The sequence below is a fragment of the Lactuca virosa genome, chromosome 8 (assembly GCF_052849685.1).
Source record: "Lactuca virosa cultivar CGN04683 chromosome 8, Lactuca_virosa_CGN04683_v6, whole genome shotgun sequence".
NCBI lineage: Eukaryota > Viridiplantae > Streptophyta > Magnoliopsida > Asterales > Asteraceae > Lactuca > Lactuca virosa.
In genome coordinates, this window is record NC_136433.1 from 394,669,777 (window position 1) to 394,676,995 (window position 7,219).

Sequence of the window (7,219 nt, forward strand, 5' to 3'; positions counted from 1 at the left end):
GGGATCAAGTAGTAGAATTCAATTTGGTATGGGTATCGAAGGATTGTGAAGTTTTCAGATTCTAGAATATTCCAAGTGGGAGAGAGTGGAATCTTGCAGCAGGAATACCTTATGCCAAGGTTAAGTTCTCAGTCAAATTTCTCTAAGTTCAAGACTTCCGCACAGCTGTTTAATCTTCCGATTTCGCATCAAGATTATCATCAGATGCTAGATTTCCCTCTATTGTATTAGCTTTTAGTGCGATAGAAATCTGTAAGGCATTCTTGTGCTTTAGACTCTTGGGTGTTAGGAGCCCAGGTTGAGGGATGTGATAAGGACTTCCTTGTATGTTCTTGTCTGATTGGGGATTGGAAGTCTGAGTCGCGGCCTAAAGGTCTGATAGGGTTAGTTAAGTCTTTTTGGGATCAATTTGCGTCTTGTTAGGCTGTGAGTGTTGTTGTTGGTTGGTGGATCGGGGGTAAGCCTGAGTGATGATGTTGGTTAGTGGATTGGGGGTAAGCCCGAGTGCTGATGTTAGTTAATGGATCGGAGGTAAGCATGAGTGTTGTTGTTGATTAGTGGATCGAGGGTGAGCCTGATTGTTGACAGTATATAGCTAAGCAGGGTTGTCGGAGCAGAGTAGGAGTGTGGTCTAGTTTAGTATGTGACTAGTTAGTTTTCATCGTGATGGTGCACTTATGTGCAGGATTAGCATGATGGCATTTGGCCAAGAAGGTTTTGGGCCAATAAAATCTGTGAATTTTCGGTCAGTAATATGAGGGTTGCGTCAGGTTCCGATTAGGGAATGGGTTCTTTCTATCATGTTTTAAGGAGATTGTGTGGAGAGGTTTTATTCAGGTTGCGTGGAATCACCAAAATTTATAGGCTGGTAGAATTGTTGGGGGATGGTCGACTACTGAAGATGCTACAATAAAGATGGATCAGATTTTTGAGTCAAGATTGAAGGACCCTCAAGGGGTTACATCGAGAAGTGGAAGCGAGAACTGATTTCGAGGACGAAATCGAATTTAAAAGGGGGATCTTTGTAACATCCTATTTCTTTTCATTTCTTAATTCAAGGTCATGGCCCTAAAGTCGATTGTTTAAAGGATTTGGGACTTAAGGGGGTAAAGTTAGGCCCTTTAGGATGTTATAATGATTGTTGTGAGATCTAAACCCTTGAATTGTGTTTTAGGTCGAAGGGTAGAAAAAAGAAAAGTCATAGACCAGGTTCTTGCATGAATTATGGGTTTTATTTTGAGAAGTTTTATTCCACGATATCTATATAATATTGTGGGGCTCTTCAATACCCTTTTGTGAATATAAAGAACACCAAAATCGAAGTTGAAACGAATAAGTTATGGTAGTTTGAAAATGTGTTGAATTTGGAAGGAGGGTAGTACGTTAGGGGGTACCTTAGGTATGCTAGGCTTACCAACATCTCAAAGTCACGCCTTTAAGAACATACGCAGGGCGTACCATTTGGTACGCAGGGCATACGCGATCAGAACCCAAACCCTAAATCTGGGGTTTTGAGCCCTATTGTGACAATCTGAAATTTCTATCTTGTACAAACCCTACATTTCAATCAAGTCAAACTTGCTTCTGCTAACTTTTAGCACTATTTTGAGTCCGTTTGAGCATCCTGAGCTTAGTACATCAAAGGATCAAATACTAGAATGGGTCAACTAAAGTTCCAAACCACCAAACATGCCTTAAACCCTCAAATGAGGAGTTTACGGCCATGAGACCATGGGTTTACGGCCGTAAACTCATGGTGGCCGTAAACTCCATGCCTATATATGAAATACTTGGCCATTTTCATTCATTATCACACTTTCAAGCCTAGAACTCGGTTTTACTCTCAAGTATCATCAAGAACTTTCATTCCAATCTTCAATCTAGTAAGTAATCTTTCCATTTTCAACTTGATATCCTTCCATATCTAGTGAATATACATGATTTCATCCATGAAATCTCTTATTTTGGTTAGATCTTCAAGTGTTCTTCATTTCACCAAGAACACACACTAGTGTTCTTGAACCTTAAACACCCTATCAAGCTTCTATCTTGTAAGTACACTTGCCTTAGCTTGTTTTAATGCTTGAATCACTTAGTTTACACCTGGAAATCATCAAGAACTCAAGAACATATGGTGTTTACGGCCAAGGCAATATCCTTGGGCCGTAAACACTCATAAGTGGTGCATTTGTGCCACCACTCCTTCCTAAGGCTTAGACTTGAACTTAGAACACTTCCTATTGACTTGTAAGACCTTAAAACACAAAGAAATCATGGACAAAAGGGTGTTTACGGCCAAGGCAATCTCCCTTGGCCGTAAACTCTACTTATTGGTGCAAAGTTGCCACAAACACCTTCCTAAGCCTTGGATCTAGGTCTAGAACACTTCCAAGATGAGTATAGGACCTTAAACATCAAAATGGTACAAGATACCATGATTTTACGGTCGTAAACTCATTGGGCCGTAAACCCATGGGCCGTGAACTCATGGGGGTATTACCATTTGGGCCGTAAACTCCTATGTGAGGCCCTACACCCCTTAGATGCAACCCTTTGTACTACTTCTAACACTTGAATCAAGGTGTTTTCCATGTCCTAGGGTGTCTTTACTTGCATAATTAGTTGTTTAAACACTAATTGTAACCATATATGTGTCATTATATGATAAATAGGATCCGTGTGTGTGCTCAAGTCTTCACTTGACACCTAGCATCCTATACCACCCGTTCATCCAAACCACTCACTACAGGTGAGTTCATACCCCTTAATCAACCTTTTAAATGATTTTAAATGATTTTATGGGGGGGAATACAAGTTGAACTAATATAGTTATTATATCAATCACATGTGATTAATAACTACCAAACAAGTGGATTTCTTACTTTTCAAACTGTGTTATCAAACAAATTACTTCAAATCGTTTTATAATCTCTTTTACATGTTAAATACTTTCTATTAAACTTGTTCTTATATGTCAAACTGCTTTTAAATCGTCTTATGAAATGACACCAAGTCATCAATATTTATATAAACTCTTCAAAAGGTTTTACAAAACTTCTTTCTAAACTCATATTTTGTCAAATGCATATCTATATAGATATAGTTATATAAGTAGGATTGAAAGGACTTAGGACTGATAGCTCACCTTACTTATTGTTCCTTGTTTGGTTGTGGACTTAGGGTATCGGTTGTTTGTCCGAAGGTCGTTTGAGTCTTAGTTATATATTATGTATATGTATATAGATATAAAAAGTCCATCATTCAGTTCAATACCTTTGGGTAGCAAAGGTATACAAACAACATTGCTAGTAAACTATAATAGGTATAGTTTAGGAAGTTACTAATACTACTAGAACAATGAAATATACAAAGAGTCAGTTCATACATGAGTCAATACATACTATTATGAGAAACTAAGAGAACATACTATTATGAGAAACTAAGAGAACATACTATTATGAGAAACTAGGAGAATATACTATATACTAGTACGGAAAGAACATTACTACGTTATGACTTACTATACAAACACTGATATTCGATAATTTAATGTGACATACCATTTAAGGATACAACAAGACAGTGTTGTATCATATTGTAACCAGAGTCTCCTGGAGGGAGAGCGGGCATCTTGTGTATAGATCTATACGGGACAGACACTCCCACACCCCGACTGCAAGCTACAGTCCCAGCCGATAAGGCCAAGGGGTGACAAAATGTCACCTCACTACATATGACACCGGAGGGTCATCTTTTATTCATTCGTCGATCAGCATGGTTACGTACGAGTTCACATTTAAACCTTTAATTAACCAACTTGGGATTAAAGGCAATAGACTCCCCGAGGGGTATTGTACATTTAATACTACCTGGAGTCTGTATTTTATCACTTTATAACCAGCAGTGTCACTGCTGAGGTAAAACATTATTTTCCCTATTACATTTACTTTGTGATCTTATCACATACTCATTAATGTATAAACTATATTTAGTTAATGATAGTCATCCTTTGGAAAATACACATTTTTACAAGAAACAAACATACAGAACATTTTGATGCCTTGGTAGAAGGCTACTTTTAGTAGAAAATATAGGATTTTCTAGGAGATACAACTATTTGCAGCAAACATTTACATTGAACTATTACGAACATTTTCTTCAAATACAAACATTTTTATACAAGTAATGACACTAAATACTTATGAACTCACCAGCTATGCTGATAAACTCTTTCAAAATAACTTGTATTCTCAGGTCATCAGTAGACAGGTACAGTCGACCAGGTTTTGAGAAGACGGAGCGTGTTCCAGACTCGTCTGTTATTTTGGTTACTTGTTTTTGATATCTTATTACTATGAAAGAACACACTTGTATTAAATTATACTATTAATGCAATGGATGATGTTGTTGCTTGTTTACTACTTTGCATTGTTATGATACTGTACATGACGTCCTCTACCCCCGAACGTTTCCGCCGTTCCGGTTTTGGGGTGTGACAGATTGGTATCAGAGCATTGTTTATAGTGAATCGAGTATATCAACCCATAAAAGATATACAAACTATAAACGCAACGGTATTAATATACTCTGACCAAGAGTTATACTTTAAAATAATAAAATATTTAACTAAGTATACATACCTGCATTCATACTAAAATCAGTGTCATTAGGACAGAACAAAAGTATTACGATTGTTGAACAACACGATTAGGCTTAGAGACATATAGTCAAACCTGGGAGGATATAGCCTGATCAACTATATTTGCCGAGGAGTGACTAGCATGTGCCTAAGAATGGTTGTGGCGTTGCAACAAGTCTAAAAACTTACCAACACTACTACAACTAGAACAATAGAACAGAACATAAACCTAAAATACAATGGGAGTATTTTGTGTTACTATAATTACTTATTTGAGAACTAAAAAGGTCTTTACTAGTAGGGCAATAGTTTCTAAGTGTATACGCTAAGGTTACATGTAACTAAGGTGTTATAGACTTAGAATCTGTGACCTTTGCTTTACTTCCTGTTCCTTGTTTGGTTGTGGAATTAGAGTTAGGGTCACTTATTCGAAGGTCTATCCTAGTTTGGTTACATATGAATGGTATGCACTACGCAAATGTTGGAGTAACTAGTAAGGATCATATTATAATTATCTTAATTAGTTTGTATATTAATTATTTCTCTTACCCCTCTTCTCGCTTAGATAACATGGCTGAATTCCACCTCCCCGGCAACCCTTACTTTCCCGGCCAAGAGAATGGACGAGGGCTAAATGCATAACCAGAAGCAGAACCTGGACTCCACTTAGATGATGGTCTAGCAGAAGACCTTCCAGAGGATCTTGATCCCGAGCCAGAAGTGGAGAATCTACCCCCAGAGGCTCCAATCCCAAATCCTAACCCTCGTCCGGCTTTTCAAGGCCCGACGCCTCCGTGGGTGGAAAGCTTGGAAACATGGAGCCAAGAGCAGAATCAGCCCATACCATTCAATGGAGACCAAAGCTTTTATGAGCTGAGCGAAGGAGGCTCAGCAGACAGGGTCTTGCCAATCCTGGTCCGCAGAGTTGCCCGAAACGAAATTCAGGGCAGGACAGCTCTCCATCGAATCACAGAAGTTGATGCCAATGTGAGAATGCATACCATCCGCACCATTCATCTTGAAGATGCTCGTGAGAGGTCTAGGAGAGACCATGAGGCCTTGCAGCAAGAGCTTGTTGCGACTCGAGCCGAAGTCATAGAGCTCTGAGTACGCCAGAGGGTATACGAAAGACACCTACTTGATGTGGAGCGTCAGCTGGCTGAACTAAGGGTTCACCTGAGGGATACCTACCGTCAGTAGGAGATGCTCTACCTTCTTTCCTTTTTGGACTAAGGAATGGTCTTCCTATTTATGCTCTAAGTATCACTTTCCTATGTAACTACCCCTGTACTGTAAGTACTTTTCGTAGGTCGTTGTTCTGTCAAAACTTTTCTACTTCGGATATGATGTAAGACCAACTCCAAGGTCAATTTTCCCTAACGTATTACATCTTAAATATCACTGATATTGACAGTCGGCTAATCCCTGTGGCAATCCTTGTCCAAATACTTTCATTCTACTATCATTAGAATTCTATCTAAATCTCACTCTCGTCAAATTCATCGAACTATGGTAATTTAACTCATGGATCACTTCCAATTCTTTTCGGAAGTGGGATCACGTTATCCACCAACCAATGATAGCCTGGTTCGGATGAAAAACGTCTTGTGACTATTCTATGAACTTACTTCTATTCTTTACCAGTACTACATCATAGGGATGTAGGCCGAACCATCGAGAACAGTTTAACAAAACGAGAAATTTACATTTACATGAATGAGTAGAATACATATAGGACCGACCATAATCACTCACGAACTCCTTTCCTTGTCATATATCAGAATCATGTCGTCATCCAGAAATGGTCAGCCGAACGACGAAACCCCGATCCTTCATATAGACGCCGCCACCTTCCAAGTCGCGGTAACAGCTGCCGTGGCAGCTATCCTAGCACAACTAAACGCTGGTAACGCAAACAAAGGTGGAAAAGGTGTTGACAGTTCAAATCGTTGTAACGATCCGGGAAATCAACAAATGATAACTGTCACAAACACCCAAAGCCACAAATCTGAGTATAGGAAGCGAAAGAGTCAAGCCCAAAAGGAGCACAAGAAATCTCAAAGACTTGCCATGCAATAGCAACAAGTGGTGACCCCTGCCACTTCAACACCGATCAGGCCATATGAGGGAACACTCCCGAAGTGTGAAAAGTGTAATTTTCATCATAACGGAGTTTGCCGTGATTTGTAATGCATGAATTGCAATCGAATGGGGCACACTACTCGTGTCTGTAGGGCGCCGGCACGAACCGTCTTCCAAGCCACTAGCATCGGGGTCAGCCCGGCGTGCTATGGTTGTGGTGAAACCGGACACTATAAAAGGAATTGTCCAAAAGAGAGGAACAGCAAAAGCGCTCGTGTCCACATAACCCCGACCCGACACATCACTTCCACCACCGATGCTGGTACAAGCCAGATATGTCATTTATGCGGTGAGATAGGACATCTCAAGAAGGATTGTCCAATAACAAAGAACTCTGGTGCAGACGGGAAGATACTAAGGATCACTGCTGAAGGAGAGACTACTCCGGACCCACATTGAAATTCTAGGGCGTTTCGTTATAGTAGACTTATAAACTGT